The sequence below is a fragment of the Lathyrus oleraceus genome, chromosome 5 (genome assembly GCF_024323335.1).
Source record: "Lathyrus oleraceus cultivar Zhongwan6 chromosome 5, CAAS_Psat_ZW6_1.0, whole genome shotgun sequence".
Taxonomy (NCBI): Eukaryota; Viridiplantae; Streptophyta; class Magnoliopsida; order Fabales; family Fabaceae; genus Lathyrus; species Lathyrus oleraceus.
The window spans coordinates 597,808,136-597,814,885 of NC_066583.1; positions in this window are offsets into that span (position 1 = coordinate 597,808,136).

A 6,750-nucleotide genomic window follows, 5' to 3' on the forward strand; every position below is an offset into this window, starting at 1 on the left:
GTCGTATCGTGGAGGTCGCCGAGAACAAGAACAGAGCCAAATTGGGATTTCAACCAGGGTCGTTCAACGCCAAAGCCAAAGTTATGCAACCAATTTTCCGCAGTGGAAGGCTTATTCATGGGAGTGATCAACACTCAGTTGCCGTTATTGAAGACAGTGGTGATGAAGGCGAAGTTTGCGCCAACTTTGTGACGCATGGCCAGACTTGCAACAACTGGTTGCTGTTGATGTTCCTATTGTCATTCATCGTTCTAAGTAATTTGTTTTATTATTTTTAAGAAAAATCATTCTCTTATGCCTAAGGGAGAAGTGAACATTGTTGAACATTTTTATTGTTATCATCAACAAAATACAATTTTATTCAACCACATCTATGATGTTTTATTTTTTTTACTTTTTGCTTTTTTCTGAAAATGGTAATCACAAAAAACATAAACAAATGATAATCTTCCATCTACATAATATTTATTCTCACTCCACTTCTCTAAAATCAAAATCTCAAATCAGTATGCAGGTTGGTTCTCAAACCCATTGAATACAATAATCTTACTCCCTCTCCAAACTTTGATTTCCCTGTGTTTGAAGTTGAGGAAGAGAATGATGATGAATAAGTATCTGATTAATTATCTCGTTTGCTTGAGCACGAATAAAAATCCATTAAGTCATTTGAAGAGCAGATTGAACTAGTCAACTTGGGTTCCGAAGATGACGTGAAGGAAGTCAAGATTGGGTCTCAACTGTGTCCAGAAGCTAAGAATGGGTTGATTGATCTTCTTCGAGATTATTCTGATGTGTTTGCTTGGTCCTATCAAGACATTCCTGGGTGGGATTATGAGATTGTAGAGCATATATTGTTGTTAAAGCCATAATGTCCACATGTTAAGCAGAAGTTGAGGAGAACTCATCCTAATATGGCAGTGAAGATCAAAAAGGAAGTGCAAAAGCAGATTGATGATGGTTTTCTCGTAACCTCCGAATATCCGGAGTGGGTGGCCAATATTGTGCATGTTCCTAAGAAGGATGGAAAAGTACGTATGCATGTTGATTATAGAGATTTGAACAAAGCTAGTCCAAAAGATGATTTTCCTCTGCCACACATTGATATGTTGGTAGACAATATAGCTAAATTCAAAGTCTTTTTGTTTATGGGCGGATTTTCCGGTTACAATCAAATCAAAATGGCACATGAAGATATGGAGAAGACCATATTCATTACACCCTAGGGAACATTCTATTATAGAGTGATGCCTTTTAGTCTAAACAATGCTGGTGCAACGTACTAAAGAGCTATGACCATTCTTTTCATGATATGATGCATAAAGAGATTGAAGTTTATGTTGATGATATGATTGCTAAATCAAGTGATGAAGAAGAATATGTTGAGCATTTGTTGAAGTTATTCCAGCATTTGAGAAAGTATAAACTCCGCTTCAATCCCAATAAGTGTACTTTTGGTGTTCGATCTGGTAAGTTGTTGGGCTTTATCGACAGTGAGAAGGGTATTGAAGTTGATCCTGCCAAGGTCAAAGCAATACAAGAAATGCCTGCGCCCAAAACTGAGAAGCAAGTCAGAGGTTTTCTCGTCCGCTTGAACTATATCTCAAGATTTATATCGCATATGACTGCCACCTGTGCGTCAATTTCCAAGCTTCTTCGAAAAGACCAATCCTGTGATTGGACCGAAGATTTCCAGAAAGCTTTTGATAGTATCAAGGAGTATCTGCTTGAGCCTCTGATTATGTCTTCGCTTGTTGAGGGAAGACCTTTGATCATGTATTTGACTGTGCTTGAAGAGAGTATGGGTTGTGTCCTTGACCAGCAAGATGAATCTGGGAAGAAAGAATATCCAATTTACTACCTTAGTAAGAAGTTCACCGACTGTGAGACTCGGTATGCTATGCTTGAAAGGATGTGTTGCACATTGGCTTGTCCTGCTAAGCGTCCGCGCCAGTATATGTTGAATCATATTACTTGGTTGATATCTAAAATGGATCCAATCAAGTACATTTTTGAGAAGCCTGCTCTAACTGGGAGGATTGCCCGTTGGCAGGTGTTGTTATCCGAGTACGATATCAAAGTTGTTAATTCTTATGGTAATGGAATTAGGGCAGTAATTATTACTACTCAAGGCACTCATTTTCTGTTTACATATAGATTGACTTTCAAATGTACAAACAATATGGCTGAGTATGAAGCTTGCATTACGGGGCTCCAAGAGGCCATTGATCTCAGAATAAAATATCTCGACGTCTATGCAGATTCAGCTTTGGTTGTGAATCAGATCAAAGGTGAATGAGAGACGAATCAACCCGGTTTGATACCATATAAAGACTATGCGAGGAGGATTTCAGCTTTCTTTACAAAGGTTGAGTTTCATAATATCCCTCGAGATGAAAACCAGATGGCAGATGCTCTTGCAACGTTGGCTTCAATGATTATGGTGAAATTTTGGAATGAAGTTCCCAATTTGATTGTGATGCGTCTTGATAGGCCAACTCATGTGTTTGCTGTTGAACAAGTCAAAGATGAAAAGTCGTGGTATTTTGATATCAAGTGTTTCCTTCAAAGTCAGATTTACCCACCTGGGGCATCTTTGAAAGATAAGAAGACTTTGAGAAGATTAATTGGAAACTTCTACCTGAATGGTGATATGCTTTAGAAGAGAAATTTCGATATGGTTTTGCTCAGATGCATGGATAGACACAAAGCAGACCTGTTGATGACTGAAGTCCATGAAGGTTCCTTTGGTACTCATTCCAATGGACATGCTATGGCAAAGAAGATATTAAGAGCAAGTTGCTATTGGCTGACAATGGAATCTGACTATTGAAAGGTTGTGAAGAAATGTCACAAGTGCCAAATTTATGCAGATAAGATTCATGTTCCTCCGACACTATTGAATGTCATTTCCTCTCCATGGCCCTTCTCCATGTGGGGAATTGATATGATTGGTATGATTGAGCCCAAAGCTTTGAACATACATCATTTTATTCTGGTGGCTATTGACTACTTCATAAAGTGGGTTGAAGTGGCATCATATGCAAATGTGACCAAGCAAGTTATTGTGAGGTTTATCAAGAATAAGATTATATGTCGTTATGATTTGCCAAGCAAGATCATTACTAATAATGGATCGAACTTAAACAATAATATGATGGAAGCTCTTTGCAAAGACTTCAAGATTGCACATCATAATTCTCCCCCTACAGACCCAAGATGAATGGGGTTGTTGAAGTCGCAAATAAGAACATTAAGAAGATCATCCAGAAGATGGTTGTGACGCATAAAGATTGGCATGAGATGCTCCCATTTACTTTGCATGGGTACCGTACATCCATCTGCATTTCAATAGGGGCAACCCCTTTCTCTCTTGTTTATGGCATGAAAGTTGTGCTCCCAGTAGAGGTTGAGATCCCGTCACTGCGTGTGCTAATGGAAGCCAAGTTGACAGAAGCTGAATAGTGCCAGACCAGATATGATCAGTTGAATTTGATTGAAGAGAAGAGATTGACTGTCATGTATCATGTTCAGTTATATCAGCAAAGAATGAAGAAAGCTTTTGATAAGAAGGTCAGGCCTCGTGTGTTTAGAGAAGGTGACCTCGTGCTCAAGAAGATTTTATCTTTCAAACCTAATGCTAGGGGCAAATGAACTCCTAATTATAAAGGCCCATACGCTGTTAAGAGATCCTTTTCAGGCAGTACTTTGATTCTTAAAACTATGGATGGTGAAGAGTTCACTCCTCCTGTGAATGCCGATGCAGTCAAGAAATACTTCGCCTAAAAAGAAAAGAACAACTCGCTAAGTTGAAAACCCGAAAGGGCGGCTTAGGCAAAAAATAAGCGTCTTGGTGGATTGTAAACCCGAAAGGACGATCCAGGCAAAAATTAAAGATATAAAACAGAAAATTTATCCCGGTATATTGAGTACCCCACCTTGGGGCAATATAGGCAAAAATTAGGGATTATGGCAAGTAATTGCATTCGTCTGGTCCGGAAGCAGCTTTGAGCAAATAATTTGGTTCTGATTCATCATTCTCAACTGAAGACAAGCACAATGGATATTGAATTTGGTAGGGATATTAGTGATCATTGTATTCAATGTAGCCCTTTTCCATGTAAATTACCATTTTTTAAACTTTGTAAAGATCTATGGAGTCTCGTCATTTACGGACTACCATTATATTAAATAATGTTGAGCTTTTATCCAATTGATTCTATACTTATTTACTTCTGCTAAATAAAATTGAATTTTTATGATGATAATTTTGAAATAAATTAATGAATAATGATTTTTTTTCTTAAAATAATAATAACAATCACTTTAAGAATAATCGATTTCGGCAAGGAATGTCAACAACAATCTGAGAATAGGTAAGTCTTGAAGTGTGAAGCATTGTTGGTCTTCCCAACCAATTGGTTTAGTAACTATTTTCCTCCCCAACAATTTGTCATTTATCCCCGGCTTGGTTGATGATTTTCTCCCCGATATTTCATCATCCCCAATAGAAATGGTGGGTCTCATCTCCAATTGAGCTGATGATTGATCCCTTTTGCAAATTCATATTCCCTAGCTGAGGTGCTCATGTTTTGTATCCCCCCAGTTTGTGATTTATGATTGGACCCTAGAGATCTGGAACCTTTATTTGGTTCCCATTTGCATAATTGTGTTGCATAACTTCGGCAGTTTCTCCGTTGTGTGAATCAGATTCGGCTATCTTTGCCCTAGAATTGGTTAATTTCGCAATTTCCAAGAAGAATTTGTTGATTATTGAGGAATGTTATGATCTTGGTAATGACATCCCCCAACAATTTGCTTAGATCCCCATGCAGAGTTTTATCTCTTATATTCCCCGGCGGAGTTCATCTTCTGACATGAAGATCCCTTGTTCCGGCGGTATCGGATTCTGAGTAATATTTGTTTTTGTCCCCTGCAGGGTTGTCTCCCATTTGATATGGTGTTGACCTAAAATTCCCCACATTGTTGACAATTTTGACCCTCGACAGATCTTTTATCTATCCTCGGCATGATTGGTTGATATTCCTTCAACAATATTCTTTTCTCCCCATAGAGTTTGTTGTGATTGATTGGAAGCGTTTTCTCCATGACTTTCTCAACAAAATTTGATTTGTTCATAGCAGGATGATTTATTTTCATCCTCAACATTTTCTCTAGTTGGTGTTTCCATCTTGTTGAGATTAGCCGGGTGTTGCAGTAGTGACTCAAATCTTCGTTATTTGTATCATTTATGTTGTTTTGTCAGCATAATAATAAATCATACTCATGCATTATACATGCATAAAACACAAAATCAAATATTTCATTATGTATTTTATCGCATTTGATTTCTTTGTTTCGATCCCCTGCTTCGGTGATGTCATTTACCTATGCAGATTTGGTGCGTTTGTCCTCCTTCAATCGTAGAGTGTCAGCCCCTTAAGCAGAAAGATTTTAACCTTTCTCATTCCCCATTGAGTTATTTCCTAGTGGATGATTATTATTTCAGTTTCCTCCCCAGTTAATTATCTGGATGGAACCATTCCCCTTGATTTATATCCTTATTGGGTTGAGTCTTTGTTTGACCGTTTCTTTCTAGCTATTACCTAGATAAATATTTTGTCCCACTGAGAGTCTATTACCCAGTAACTGGTAATATTTCTTCTCGATTCTTGATTACTTTACTTTTTCCCAATACCCGGTAAAATGTAATCTGCTTCCTTTGCTTTCCCCAGCGAATTCGTTTTCACGTTTCCCCAGGTAGTGTATCCTTGATATGTTCACTTTAACCGGTGACGAATATTCTTCCTTTTGTGTTTTTTTACCCAGTAAAAAGGTAGTTGTAATCCATATTTGTCATACCCCAAAAGTTGCCCATTATTCTTGCAAAACATTTCTCGAAGCACTCCAACTTATTCCGCAAGGCACTGACCTTAAAGGAACAAAAGCCCAGCTCACAACAGACCCAGTCCAGAAAATGGCCCAAACTGTCATGCTCGCTAGGCGAGCAAAACCTTCGCCTAGCGAACCCTTCGCTACAATACTCGCCTAGCGAAGCTTGCGAATATCAGAATTTCTAGGCTTCATTCTGAGCCCATTAGGTCACAACAAGAGCATTATAAATAGCCAAGCTTCAGTCAGAAAAAGGGAGAACGAAAACAGACGAGGACGGACGGAAACCCTGGCATAGAAACCCTGGAGACCGATTCAGAGAATTCCGAGTAAAGAAACCCTGAAGGCCGCTCATCCGCACCGAAGTTACCTCCGCCCAATTCGACCCGATTTGCCATTCCAAAGCTGCAATTCCATTGCAAACAGGTTTGCGCATCACTACTGTTTTATGCTTTTAATCGGTAATCGCTACATACATAAGGCATCATGATTAAATTTTCGGATATGTAATTTGATTTCACATGTGAATTTAAGTATGCCTGAATATCCAGAATGTTTGTCCATGTTATTCCTGTAATTAAATGCCATAAAGTTCAGGGTGCCGGAGATCATGCTGCTATCAAACTCAAAACCCGTAGCAGCTCGCTAGCACATCGCTAAGCGAGCCTGTAGCGAGCACTCGCTAAGCCTTCGCTAGGCGAAGCAGGAGCGAACGGGACAGTGGTTGTTTTGTTTCTTTTCTGTTCTGCCTTATGTTTATCTAATCAAGATTTATTATAATTCTGCATTAGTTGGCCTGACTTTATGACTGTTGTGTTTATTTTGTGGTGTAATTTTCAATTGTACTTTATCTCGATGTTC